The following is a 16162-nucleotide window of genomic DNA, read 5'->3' on the forward strand; positions in this document are numbered from 1 at the left end:
TCTGGATCGAATGGATAGCCAGTGTAGGGTACAGATCAGCGGAGAGGTGTGCTCTGATCGTGGTACTCTAAGTGTGATCCGAGCAGCTGTGTTTTGAACTTTTTGAAGTTTCTGGAGTAGATATTGAGATGAACCAGACAGAACTGAGTTACGATAGTCCAGTCTTGAAAGTACTAATGAACACACAAGTGGCATCAACTGAACGATATTTGCGAATGGAGCTGATGCGTCTCAGCTCAAGATATGCAGCCTTGCATATGTTCATGACATGTTGGTGCAATGTGAGAGTACTGTCCAGAGTAAGAACTAGGTTTTGTACTGATTGTGTGAATTTAATGTTGGTGTTGCTGATATTTATTGTTTGAGGTCAAGGATTTGAATGAGAAAGTCTTTGTGTTGTGATCAGAATGGCCTCAGTTTTATCATCATTCATGTGCAGCTTGTTACATGTCATCCATGATTTCACATCAGAAATGCACTTCTCTACACCTTGGATGGTAGCATCAACTTCAGTTGGGTGGCTAGATTTGTATATTTGGGTGTTATCAGCGTACAATCGGTGAGACACTGGATGATGATCTATGACACTTGAGAACGGCTGAGTCTACAGAATGAAGAGAACAGGTCCAAGAACAGACCCTTGTGGAACACCACAACATAGATCAACTGGGCTGGAGTGTATTCCATTTGCAGACACAATTTGTGTCCTGTTGACCAAGTAGGACTTGAACTACAGTAAGGCTGTATCATGAATGCCAAATACATGCTGGAGACGGTGAAGTAATATATCATGGTCTATTATGTCAAATGCTGCAGACAAATCAAGGAAGGCGAGGACTGTAATCTTTCCGCTATCCAAAGCAGAGAGAATATCATTAACTACTTTTAGAAAAGTAGTTTCAGTACTGTGGCAAGGGCGATATGCAGATTGTACATTGCTAGAAAGACTGTTTGAATTCAGATGAGATACAAGCTGGGATAGAACAACCTTTTCTAAGATTTTTTATATGAATGGGAGATTAGAAACTGTTATACGGTGAGTTAGCAGAAGGCGCACGACTGACTGGACGACCACGTCTGCGCTACAAAGATGTTTGCAAGAAGGACATGAAGACGGCCAACATCAATGTCAACGTCTGGAAGAGCTGTGCTAACGACCATTCCACCTGGCGCCTAGCTGTCAGACAGGGCGTTCAAAAAGCCGAGGAAGACAGGAACATAAAGCAAGCTGAAAAGAGAGCTAGAAAGAAAGAGAAACAACACCTTACTCTGGAGCTACACCATCGTCTTCCATAGACTGACGTATGCCAAGATTATAGTACATACATATTTAGTTACCTGAGTGAATAATCAAACTAGCCTTGCATTTTGATTGATCTAAACTTTCGTAAGGTATGTCAGTATATAAGACCATACTCACATGCACTTAGCACAGTTCGGAAAGTTGAATAAAAACTTGAGAGTTCATCAAGTACTTTTCCATTACAATATTAATTCTCAAAACAACAAAGATTATTAAAACTAATTTTGAACTAAATCTATGCTTGAAAGGAATAAGCAAAAGACGTCAAAAAAGGAGAACCCATAACACTTGATTTGTTAATGAAAATTTTACTTTGTTTTACTTTACTAGTCCTAAATATTCTAAATATTAGTGCCTATTTTTATTTGATTTATTTCTTATTATCAATCAAATTCAATTTGATACTACTACAGGTACCAAGTTAAATTTAAAATTTAATAAAGTGTTTTTAACAGAGTAAAGTATTTTGATATATTTTACTTCTTTGCAGAATGCAGACAAAAATGAATCAGTTTTGACATGGAACATTAAAAATACCAGTGATTTGATCAAAATGGTAATTGTATGTTCAGTTTCATCATTTAGACACATGTACATTTTCGTTCCAGGAAATCTGAAATCGCCTATTTTTACTTTGCCCAAATGCAGAATAAACATACATCTGTCTCAAAATACATTTAAACAACATGCATACATTTCTTGGACTTTTTATATCTGTCAAAAAAACTCGTGTTTTTTTCTCACTCACTTTCCTTTGACCTGATGATGTACAAGGTTTAAGTGATAAATTGTGTGTCTGTAAAAAAAATTAATCGATACATGCTTAGCAGTTTTCATGAATAATATATTTCCTCAGTACTGGAGAAATATGTCACGATTGTATCAGGCTCAATTGCCAAATATATAACAGATATAAAGACCTGAACAGTACAGCCCTTTCCTGGGATCACTATTAGCTGTATAACATACACACTGTATGTTGTGAAATCAGTCAAAAATAAATATCACAATTTTTATATTATCTACCATGTCAGAACAAATAATATAGAAAGTCAACAAATTTGTATTATTTACTCTGAATGTACCTATTTAAAAGCTACAAGGAAAAGTCTTCAAACACAAAAGTCATTGTATCATCTGTTCTTCTCTGACCAAAATATGACCACTTATAAGGCAGACAATTTTTAGAAATAGATGTTTGAAAATTAATTTATGTTTAGATCAGCAGGTCAAGTTTATAGTCTCCTATAAACCTTTTCATTACAAAGGTAAAATAAAATGGGAATTGTTTGCCAGCAGAGATGAAAGTCTTTATTTTGAGGGAACCGCTCATTCTTGGCATTTGGTTATTCACGTCACTGTACATATGCGAGTTTAACTAGAATCATAAACTGCTTTTTTAATTCATGATACTTTGTTAGTTACATTAATTTCAGTGGCTACCAATACACCAAAGAAACATTATTCTGTGTAATTACGTGACTTTCAGGTGATGATTTGATCCCTGGTTTGAACAGGCGTTTGCATAAAGCGACTTGATATTGAACTTTGATTCTTTACTAGATGATCTAGAACTATTGGGGCACATTTTTATGGCTCAATGTCTGTGTGTTAGTGTGTACTGGGACACTTTTTTATGGCTCATTTCTGTGTGTTAGTGTGTACTGGGACACTTTTTATGGCTCATATCTTGTGTTAGCGTCTACTAGGACACTTTTTAATGGCTCATGTATGTGTGTTAGTGTGTACTGGGACACTTTATGGCTCACGTCTGTGTGTTAGTGTGTACTGGGACACTTTTTATGGCTCATGTATGTGTGTTAGCGGCTTCTAGGACACTGTGTGTGTTAGTCTGTGTGCTAGTGTGTACTGGGACACATTTTTATGGCTCATGTATGTGTGTTAGCGTCTACTAGGACACTGTTTTATAGCTCATGTATGTGTGTTAGTGTGTACTGGGACACTTTTTGATGGCTCATGTCTGTGTGCTAGTGTGTACTGGGACACTTTGATGGCTCATGTCTGTGTTAGTGTGTACTCTGACACTTCTGTGGCTCATATCTATGTTAGTGTGTACTGGGACACTTTTTGATGGCTCATGTCTGTGTGCTAGTGCGTGCTGGGACACTTTGATGGCTCATGTCTGTGTTAGTGTGTACTCTGACACTTCTGTGGCTCATGTCTATGTTAGTGTGTACTGGGATACTTTGATGGCTCATGTTTGTGTGCTAGTGTGTACAGTGACACTTTTTGATGGCTCATGTTTGTGTGCTAGTGTGTACAGTGACACTTTTTGATGGCTCATGTCTGTGTTAGTGTGTACTCTGACATTTTAGTGGCTCATGTCTGTGTGTTAGTGTGTACTGGGACACTTTGATGGCTCATGTTTGTGTGCTAGTGTGTACTGGGACACTTTTTGATAGCTCATGTCTGTGTGCTAGTGTGTACTGGGACACTTTGATGGCTCATGTCTGTGTTAGTGTGTACTCTGACATTTTAGTGGCTCATGTATGTGTGTTAGTGTGTACTGAGACACTTTTTGATGGCTCATGTTTGTATGCTAGTGTGTACTGGGACACCTTTTGCTGGTTCATGTCTGTGCTAGTGTGTACTCGGACACTTTTTGATGGCTCATGTCTGTGTGTTAGTGTATACTGGGAAACTTTTTGATGGCTCATTTTTGTGCATTAGTGTGTAATCGGACACTTTTGATGGCTTGTGATGATTGTTATGGTTGGGGTTAGGTGCTCCGGATATTTTATTTAAACTATTATAGAAGTCCCATCCAGGCTCTATTTTGTTAGAAGTTAAATTTAGTGAAAAGTAAATGTAAAGCTCCGAGCCCCAAGTCGACAATACCGATGGTTAGATGGCTGAATGTACAAAAAGGTTGAAATTCAATGAATAACAATTTAATAACAATTCAGTAATCAAATGACTCAAATTTCTAATTACACTCCTTCCGCTCAACCCTTTGATAAGTCTATTTCATCACTTGATTAGCAGTGTGTGATTGATATCCACCTGTCCTTGTATTTCTACTCATCTGTTTTATCCTTTCTCTCTCCTATTTCTCCCTATTCCTTCTCCTCTTCCTCCCCAAACCTTCCTCCTCCTCAACTTTCTCTAGACCCCTTCCCCTCCTCCTCAACTTTCTCCCCCACGACTGCACTTCTGTCGACTTCAACTGTTTTGGCTAGTCTCACTTCCGTCTCCAGCTCTTGAAGACTCGGGACTCAATAGAACTGGAAGTTCTGTGTTCCCTAAAAAGCTTCCTGTGAAAACACAAGGACGGTACAGTCGTTTTCCTTAGCCCTCTCATCTCTCAGTACACACAGCCTCTCGTCAGATAACGGATATTATGTTTCTTCAGTCACGCATTCATACACATCGAGATACCCATATGTTCTTGTATGGTAAAACAAACGTCATAATACAGCACGGTATCAATTACTTCTTATACATACATCAATTAGTTTCATAACATCAGTAGGTACATATTCCTAATTCAGTTATACCAAACAATATCACAATAATCAGATGCATTTCTTTACCTTACAACTCATACAAAGTACACAAACATTTAAATATCCATGCTCTGACATATGCATACATTCATAGTAACTGATCTTACATACTTTACCATTTTCCAAATTCACAGTTCAAGCATGTGTAAATTCTAACCTAATGCATTAATAAATACACTGGTTTACTATGAAGTGACCTATCAGCAAATAATAATAATAATAATAATAATAATAATAATATCAATGAGGACTTTGTATAGCGCCTAATCTTAAGAAACTCTAAGCGCTTTACAACATTACACAGCACCTATAAGATAAAAAAAAAACATATAATGATATGATTACAAACACAAACACCTTGAAATTAGAAAACATAGAAAAAACATGCTGAGAATATTTAAGGTAGGAAACATTATTAGGTCTTTAGGTTTGTTCTTGCAGTTGAAATAAGTGAGTGGGGTCACTGTGTCTTTGTGACTCAGTGCCAATTCATTCCACGTTGCTCGGCCCTGGTATGCAAAAGAACGCTGTCCATATGACTTTGTTTTCATAGTGGAAATAATGAGTATACGATTGTCAGAAGAGGAGCGTAAGTATCTTGGTGGTGTGTACACATGGGTGAGGTCGGATAGGTATATGATGGACTAGGGTCCGTCAGTGACACGTAGCACAGAGAACACATTTTGTGTTTGATTCTGGATCGAATGGATAGCCAGTGTAGGGTACAGATCAGCGGAGAGGTGTGCTCTGATCGTGGTACTCTAAGTGTGATCCGAGCAGCTGTGTTTTGAACTTTTTGAAGTTTCTGGAGTAGATATTGAGATGAACCAGACAGAACTGAGTTACGATAGTCCAGTCTTGAAAGTACTAATGAACACACAAGTGGCATCAACTGAACGATATTTGCGAATGGAGCTGATGCGTCTCAGCTCAAGATATGCAGCCTTGCATATGTTCATGACATGTTGGTGCAATGTGAGAGTACTGTCCAGAGTAAGAACTAGGTTTTGTACTGATTGTGTGAATTTAATGTTGGTGTTGCTGATATTTATTGTTTGAGGTCAAGGATTTGAATGAGAAAGTCTTTGTGTTGTGATCAGAATGGCCTCAGTTTTATCATCATTCATGTGCAGCTTGTTACATGTCATCCATGATTTCACATCAGAAATGCACTTCTCTACACCTTGGATGGTAGCATCAACTTCAGTTGGGTGGCTAGATTTGTATATTTGGGTGTTATCAGCGTACAATCGGTGAGACACTGGATGATGATCTATGACACTTGAGAACGGCTGAGTCTACAGAATGAAGAGAACAGGTCCAAGAACAGACCCTTGTGGAACACCACAACATAGATCAACTGGGCTGGAGTGTATTCCATTTGCAGACACAATTTGTGTCCTGTTGACCAAGTAGGACTTGAACTACAGTAAGGCTGTATCATGAATGCCAAATACATGCTGGAGACGGTGAAGTAATATATCATGGTCTATTATGTCAAATGCTGCAGACAAATCAAGGAAGGCGAGGACTGTAATCTTTCCGCTATCCAAAGCAGAGAGAATATCATTAACTACTTTTAGAAAAGTAGTTTCAGTACTGTGGCAAGGGCGATATGCAGATTGTACATTGCTAAAAAGACTGTTTGAATTCAGATGAGATACAAGCTGGGATAGAACAACCTTTTCTAAGATTTTTTATATGAATGGGAGATTAGAAACTGTTATACGGTGAGTTAGCAGAAGGCGCACGACTGACTGGACGACCACGTCTGCGCTACAAAGATGTTTGCAAGAAGGACATGAAGACGGCCAACATCAATGTCAACGTCTGGAAGAGCTGTGCTAACGACCATTCCACCTGGCGCCTAGCTGTCAGACAGGGCGTTCAAAAAGCCGAGGAAGACAGGAACATAAAGCAAGCTGAAAAGAGAGCTAGAAAGAAAGAGAAACAACACCTTACTCTGGAGCTACACCATCGTCTTCCATAGACTGACGTATGCCAAGATTATAGTACATACATATTTAGTTACCTGAGTGAATAATCAAACTAGCCTTGCATTTTGATTGATCTAAACTTTCGTAAGGTATGTCAGTATATAAGACCATACTCACATGCACTTAGCACAGTTCGGAAAGTTGAATAAAAACTTGAGAGTTCATCAAGTACTTTTCCATTACAATATTAATTCTCAAAACAACAAAGATTATTAAAACTAATTTTGAACTAAATCTATGCTTGAAAGGAATAAGCAAAAGACGTCAAAAAAGGAGAACCCATAACACTTGATTTGTTAATGAAAATTTTACTTTGTTTTACTTTACTAGTCCTAAATATTCTAAATATTAGTGCCTATTTTTATTTGATTTATTTCTTATTATCAATCAAATTCAATTTGATACTACTACAGGTACCAAGTTAAATTTAAAATTTAATAAAGTGTTTTTAACAGAGTAAAGTATTTTGATATATTTTACTTCTTTGCAGAATGCAGACAAAAATGAATCAGTTTTGACATGGAACATTAAAAATACCAGTGATTTGATCAAAATGGTAATTGTATGTTCAGTTTCATCATTTAGACACATGTACATTTTCGTTCCAGGAAATCTGAAATCGCCTATTTTTACTTTGCCCAAATGCAGAATAAACATACATCTGTCTCAAAATACATTTAAACAACATGCATACATTTCTTGGACTTTTTATATCTGTCAAAAAAACTCGTGTTTTTTTCTCACTCACTTTCCTTTGACCTGATGATGTACAAGGTTTAAGTGATAAATTGTGTGTCTGTAAAAAAAATTAATCGATACATGCTTAGCAGTTTTCATGAATAATATATTTCCTCAGTACTGGAGAAATATGTCACGATTGTATCAGGCTCAATTGCCAAATATATAACATATATAAAGACCTGAACAGTACAGCCCTTTCCTGGGATCACTATTAGCTGTATAACATACACACTGTATGTTGTGAAATCAGTCAAAAATAAATATCACAATTTTTATATTATCTACCATGTCAGAACAAATAATATAGAAAGTCAACAAATTTGTATTATTTACTCTGAATGTACCTATTTAAAAGCTACAAGGAAAAGTCTTCAAACACAAAAGTCATTGTATCATCTGTTCTTCTCTGACCAAAATATGACCACTTATAAGGCAGACAATTTTTAGAAATAGATGTTTGAAAATTAATTTATGTTTAGATCAGCAGGTCAAGTTTATAGTCTCCTATAAACCTTTTCATTACAAAGGTAAAATAAAATGGGAATTGTTTGCCAGCAGAGATGAAAGTCTTTATTTTGAGGGAACCGCTCATTCTTGGCATTTGGTTATTCACGTCACTGTACATATGCGAGTTTAACTAGAATCATAAACTGCTTTTTTAATTCATGATACTTTGTTAGTTACATTAATTTCAGTGGCTACCAATACACCAAAGAAACATTATTCTGTGTAATTACGTGACTTTCAGGTGATGATTTGATCCCTGGTTTGAACAGGCGTTTGCATAAAGCGACTTGATATTGAACTTTGATTCTTTACTAGATGATCTAGAACTATTGGGGCACATTTTTATGGCTCAATGTCTGTGTGTTAGTGTGTACTGGGACACTTTTTTATGGCTCATTTCTGTGTGTTAGTGTGTACTGGGACACTTTTTATGGCTCATATCTTGTGTTAGCGTCTACTAGGACACTTTTTAATGGCTCATGTATGTGTGTTAGTGTGTACTGGGACACTTTATGGCTCACGTCTGTGTGTTAGTGTGTACTGGGACACTTTTTATGGCTCATGTATGTGTGTTAGCGGCTTCTAGGACACTGTGTGTGTTAGTCTGTGTGCTAGTGTGTACTGGGACACATTTTTATGGCTCATGTATGTGTGTTAGCGTCTACTAGGACACTGTTTTATAGCTCATGTATGTGTGTTAGTGTGTACTGGGACACTTTTTGATGGCTCATGTCTGTGTGCTAGTGTGTACTGGGACACTTTGATGGCTCATGTCTGTGTTAGTGTGTACTCTGACACTTCTGTGGCTCATATCTATGTTAGTGTGTACTGGGACACTTTTTGATGGCTCATGTCTGTGTGCTAGTGCGTGCTGGGACACTTTGATGGCTCATGTCTGTGTTAGTGTGTACTCTGACACTTCTGTGGCTCATGTCTATGTTAGTGTGTACTGGGATACTTTGATGGCTCATGTTTGTGTGCTAGTGTGTACAGTGACACTTTTTGATGGCTCATGTTTGTGTGCTAGTGTGTACAGTGACACTTTTTGATGGCTCATGTCTGTGTTAGTGTGTACTCTGACATTTTAGTGGCTCATGTCTGTGTGTTAGTGTGTACTGGGACACTTTGATGGCTCATGTTTGTGTGCTAGTGTGTACTGGGACACTTTTTGATAGCTCATGTCTGTGTGCTAGTGTGTACTGGGACACTTTGATGGCTCATGTCTGTGTTAGTGTGTACTCTGACATTTTAGTGGCTCATGTATGTGTGTTAGTGTGTACTGAGACACTTTTTGATGGCTCATGTTTGTATGCTAGTGTGTACTGGGACACCTTTTGCTGGTTCATGTCTGTGCTAGTGTGTACTCGGACACTTTTTGATGGCTCATGTCTGTGTGTTAGTGTATACTGGGAAACTTTTTGATGGCTCATTTTTGTGCATTAGTGTGTAATCGGACACTTTTGATGGCTTGTGATGATTGTTATGGTTGGGGTTAGGTGCTCCGGATATTTTATTTAAACTATTATAGAAGTCCCATCCAGGCTCTATTTTGTTAGAAGTTAAATTTAGTGAAAAGTAAATGTAAAGCTCCGAGCCCCAAGTCGACAATACCGATGGTTAGATGGCTGAATGTACAAAAAGGTTGAAATTCAATGAATAACAATTTAATAACAATTCAGTAATCAAATGACTCAAATTTCTAATTACACTCCTTCCGCTCAACCCTTTGATAAGTCTATTTCATCACTTGATTAGCAGTGTGTGATTGATATCCACCTGTCCTTGTATTTCTACTCATCTGTTTTATCCTTTCTCTCTCCTATTTCTCCCTATTCCTTCTCCTCTTCCTCCCCAAACCTTCCTCCTCCTCAACTTTCTCTAGACCCCTTCCCCTCCTCCTCAACTTTCTCCCCCACGACTGCACTTCTGTCGACTTCAACTGTTTTGGCTAGTCTCACTTCCGTCTCCAGCTCTTGAAGACTCGGGACTCAATAGAACTGGAAGTTCTGTGTTCCCTAAAAAGCTTCCTGTGAAAACACAAGGACGGTACAGTCGTTTTCCTTAGCCCTCTCATCTCTCAGTACACACAGCCTCTCGTCAGATAACGGATATTATGTTTCTTCAGTCACGCATTCATACACATCGAGATACCCATATGTTCTTGTATGGTAAAACAAACGTCATAATACAGCACGGTATCAATTACTTCTTATACATACATCAATTAGTTTCATAACATCAATAGGTACATATTCCTAATTCAGTTATACCAAACAATATCACAATAATCAGATGCATTTCTTTACCTTACAACTCATACAAAGTACACAAACATTTAAATATCCATGCTCTGACATATGCATACATTCATAGTAACTGATCTTACATACTTTACCATTTTCCAAATTCACAGTTCAAGCATGTGTAAATTCTAACCTAATGCATTAATAAATACACTGGTTTACTATGAAGTGACCTATCAGCAAATAATAATAATAATAATAATAATAATAATAATAATATCAATGAGGACTTTGTATAGCGCCTAATCTTAAGAAACTCTAAGCGCTTTACAACATTACACAGCACCTATAAGATAAAAAAAAAACATATAATGATATGATTACAAACACAAACACCTTGAAATTAGAAAACATAGAAAAAACATGCTGAGAATATTTAAGGTAGGAAACATTATTAGGTCTTTAGGTTTGTTCTTGCAGTTGAAATAAGTGAGTGGGGTCACTGTGTCTTTGTGACTCAGTGCCAATTCATTCCACGTTGCTCGGCCTTGGTATGCAAAAGAACGCTGTCCATATGACTTTGTTTTCATAGTGGAAATAATGAGTATACGATTGTCAGAAGAGGAGCGTAAGTATCTTGGTGGTGTGTACACATGGGTGAGGTCGGATAGGTATATGATGGACTAGGGTCCGTCAGTGACACGTAGCACAGAGAACACATTTTGTGTTTGATTCTGGATCGAATGGATAGCCAGTGTAGGGTACAGATCAGCGGAGAGGTGTGCTCTGATCGTGGTACTCTAAGTGTGATCCGAGCAGCTGTGTTTTGAACTTTTTGAAGTTTCTGGAGTAGATATTGAGATGAACCAGACAGAACTGAGTTACGATAGTCCAGTCTTGAAAGTACTAATGAACACACAAGTGGCATCAACTGAACGATATTTGCGAATGGAGCTGATGCGTCTCAGCTCAAGATATGCAGCCTTGCATATGTTCATGACATGTTGGTGCAATGTGAGAGTACTGTCCAGAGTAAGAACTAGGTTTTGTACTGATTGTGTGAATTTAATGTTGGTGTTGCTGATATTTATTGTTTGAGGTCAAGGATTTGAATGAGAAAGTCTTTGTGTTGTGATCAGAATGGCCTCAGTTTTATCATCATTCATGTGCAGCTTGTTACATGTCATCCATGATTTCACATCAGAAATGCACTTCTCTACACCTTGGATGGTAGCATCAACTTCAGTTGGGTGGCTAGATTTGTATATTTGGGTGTTATCAGCGTACAATCGGTGAGACACTGGATGATGATCTATGACACTTGAGAACGGCTGAGTCTACAGAATGAAGAGAACAGGTCCAAGAACAGACCCTTGTGGAACACCACAACATAGATCAACTGGGCTGGAGTGTATTCCATTTGCAGACACAATTTGTGTCCTGTTGACCAAGTAGGACTTGAACTACAGTAAGGCTGTATCATGAATGCCAAATACATGCTGGAGACGGTGAAGTAATATATCATGGTCTATTATGTCAAATGCTGCAGACAAATCAAGGAAGGCGAGGACTGTAATCTTTCCGCTATCCAAAGCAGAGAGAATATCATTAACTACTTTTAGAAAAGTAGTTTCAGTACTGTGGCAAGGGCGATATGCAGATTGTACATTGCTAAAAAGACTGTTTGAATTCAGATGAGATACAAGCTGGGATAGAACAACCTTTTCTAAGATTTTTTATATGAATGGGAGATTAGAAACTGTTATACGGTGAGTTAGCAGAAGGCGCACGACTGACTGGACGACCACGTCTGCGCTACAAAGATGTTTGCAAGAAGGACATGAAGACGGCCAACATCAATGTCAACGTCTGGAAGAGCTGTGCTAACGACCATTCCACCTGGTGCCTAGCTGTCAGACAGGGCGTTCAAAAAGCCGAGGAAGACAGGAACATAAAGCAAGCTGAAAAGAGAGCTAGAAAGAAAGAGAAACAACACCTTACTCTGGAGCTACACCATCGTCTTCCATAGACTGACGTATGCCAAGATTATAGTACATACATATTTAGTTACCTGAGTGAATAATCAAACTAGCCTTGCATTTTGATTGATCTAAACTTTCGTAAGGTATGTCAGTATATAAGACCATACTCACATGCACTTAGCACAGTTCGGAAAGTTGAATAAAAACTTGAGAGTTCATCAAGTACTTTTCCATTACAATATTAATTCTCAAAACAACAAAGATTATTAAAACTAATTTTGAACTAAATCTATGCTTGAAAGGAATAAGCAAAAGACGTCAAAAAAGGAGAACCCATAACACTTGATTTGTTAATGAAAATTTTACTTTGTTTTACTTTACTAGTCCTAAATATTCTAAATATTAGTGCCTATTTTTATTTGATTTATTTCTTATTATCAATCAAATTCAATTTGATACTACTACAGGTACCAAGTTAAATTTAAAATTTAATAAAGTGTTTTTAACAGAGTAAAGTATTTTGATATATTTTACTTCTTTGCAGAATGCAGACAAAAATGAATCAGTTTTGACATGGAACATTAAAAATACCAGTGATTTGATCAAAATGGTAATTGTATGTTCAGTTTCATCATTTAGACACATGTACATTTTCGTTCCAGGAAATCTGAAATCGCCTATTTTTACTTTGCCCAAATGCAGAATAAACATACATCTGTCTCAAAATACATTTAAACAACATGCATACATTTCTTGGACTTTTTATATCTGTCAAAAAAACTCGTGTTTTTTTCTCACTCACTTTCCTTTGACCTGATGATGTACAAGGTTTAAGTGATAAATTGTGTGTCTGTAAAAAAAATTAATCGATACATGCTTAGCAGTTTTCATGAATAATATATTTCCTCAGTACTGGAGAAATATGTCACGATTGTATCAGGCTCAATTGCCAAATATATAACATATATAAAGACCTGAACAGTACAGCCCTTTCCTGGGATCACTATTAGCTGTATAACATACACACTGTATGTTGTGAAATCAGTCAAAAATAAATATCACAATTTTTATATTATCTACCATGTCAGAACAAATAATATAGAAAGTCAACAAATTTGTATTATTTACTCTGAATGTACCTATTTAAAAGCTACAAGGAAAAGTCTTCAAACACAAAAGTCATTGTATCATCTGTTCTTCTCTGACCAAAATATGACCACTTATAAGGCAGACAATTTTTAGAAATAGATGTTTGAAAATTAATTTATGTTTAGATCAGCAGGTCAAGTTTATAGTCTCCTATAAACCTTTTCATTACAAAGGTAAAATAAAATGGGAATTGTTTGCCAGCAGAGATGAAAGTCTTTATTTTGAGGGAACCGCTCATTCTTGGCATTTGGTTATTCACGTCACTGTACATATGCGAGTTTAACTAGAATCATAAACTGCTTTTTTAATTCATGATACTTTGTTAGTTACATTAATTTCAGTGGCTACCAATACACCAAAGAAACATTATTCTGTGTAATTACGTGACTTTCAGGTGATGATTTGATCCCTGGTTTGAACAGGCGTTTGCATAAAGCGACTTGATATTGAACTTTGATTCTTTACTAGATGATCTAGAACTATTGGGGCACATTTTTATGGCTCAATGTCTGTGTGTTAGTGTGTACTGGGACACTTTTTTATGGCTCATGTCTGTGTGTTAGCGTCTACTAGGACACTTTTTTATGGCTCATTTCTGTGTTTTAGTGTGTACTGGGACACTTTTTATGGCTCATATCTTGTGTTAGCGTCTACTAGGACACTTTTTAATGGCTCATGTATGTGTGTTAGTGTGTACTGGGACACTTTATGGCTCACGTCTGTGTGTTAGTGTGTACTGGGACACTTTTTATGGCTCATGTATGTGTGTTAGCGGCTTCTAGGACACTGTGTGTGTTAGTCTGTGTGCTAGTGTGTACTGGGACACATTTTTATGGCTCATGTATGTGTGTTAGCGTCTACTAGGACACTGTTTTATAGCTCATGTATGTGTGTTAGTGTGTACTGGGACACTTTTTGATGGCTCATGTCTGTGTGCTAGTGTGTACTGGGACACTTTGATGGCTCATGTCTGTGTTAGTGTGTACTCTGACACTTCTGTGGCTCATATCTATGTTAGTGTGTACTGGGACACTTTTTGATGGCTCATGTCTGTGTGCTAGTGCGTGCTGGGACACTTTGATGGCTCATGTCTGTGTTAGTGTGTACTCTGACACTTCTGTGGCTCATGTCTATGTTAGTGTGTACTGGGATACTTTGATGGCTCATGTTTGTGTGCTAGTGTGTACAGTGACACTTTTTGATGGCTCATGTTTGTGTGCTAGTGTGTACAGTGACACTTTTTGATGGCTCATGTCTGTGTTAGTGTGTACTCTGACATTTTAGTGGCTCATGTCTGTGTGTTAGTGTGTACTGGGACACTTTGATGGCTCATGTTTGTGTGCTAGTGTGTACTGGGACACTTTTTGATAGCTCATGTCTGTGTGCTAGTGTGTACTGGGACACTTTGATGGCTCATGTCTGTGTTAGTGTGTACTCTGACATTTTAGTGGCTCATGTATGTGTGTTAGTGTGTACTGAGACACTTTTTGATGGCTCATGTTTGTATGCTAGTGTGTACTGGGACACCTTTTGCTGGTTCATGTCTGTGCTAGTGTGTACTCGGACACTTTTTGATGGCTCATGTCTGTGTGTTAGTGTATACTGGGAAACTTTTTGATGGCTCATTTTTGTGCATTAGTGTGTAATCGGACACTTTTGATGGCTTGTGATGATTGTTATGGTTGGGGTTAGGTGCTCCGGATATTTTATTTAAACTATTATAGAAGTCCCATCCAGGCTCTATTTTGTTAGAAGTTAAATTTAGTGAAAAGTAAATGTAAAGCTCCGAGCCCCAAGTCGACAATACCGATGGTTAGATGGCTGAATGTACAAAAAGGTTGAAATTCAATGAATAACAATTTAATAACAATTCAGTAATCAAATGACTCAAATTTCTAATTACACTCCTTCCGCTCAACCCTTTGATAAGTCTATTTCATCACTTGATTAGCAGTGTGTGATTGATATCCACCTGTCCTTGTATTTCTACTCATCTGTTTTATCCTTTCTCTCTCCTATTTCTCCCTATTCCTTCTCCTCTTCCTCCCCAAACCTTCCTCCTCCTCAACTTTCTCTAGACCCCTTCCCCTCCTCCTCAACTTTCTCCCCCACGACTGCACTTCTGTCGACTTCAACTGTTTTGGCTAGTCTCACTTCCGTCTCCAGCTCTTGAAGACTCGGGACTCAATAGAACTGGAAGTTCTGTGTTCCCTAAAAAGCTTCCTGTGAAAACACAAGGACGGTACAGTCGTTTTCCTTAGCCCTCTCATCTCTCAGTACACACAGCCTCTCGTCAGATAACGGATATTATGTTTCTTCAGTCACGCATTCATACACATCGAGATACCCATATGTTCTTGTATGGTAAAACAAACGTCATAATACAGCACGGTATCAATTACTTCTTATACATACATCAATTAGTTTCATAACATCAATAGGTACATATTCCTAATTCAGTTATACCAAACAATATCACAATAATCAGATGCATTTCTTTACCTTACAACTCATACAAAGTACACAAACATTTAAATATCCATGCTCTGACATATGCATACATTCATAGTAACTGATCTTACATACTTTACCATTTTCCAAATTCACAGTTCAAGCATGTGTAAATTCTAACCTAATGCATTAATAAATACACTGGTTTACTATGAAGTGACCTATCAGCAAATAATAATAATAATAATAATAATAATAATAA

Source organism: Sinohyriopsis cumingii, unplaced genomic scaffold, assembly GCF_028554795.1.
Source record: "Sinohyriopsis cumingii isolate HCF-2022 unplaced genomic scaffold, ASM2855479v2 utg000663l, whole genome shotgun sequence".
Taxonomy (NCBI): Eukaryota; Metazoa; Mollusca; class Bivalvia; order Unionida; family Unionidae; genus Sinohyriopsis; species Sinohyriopsis cumingii.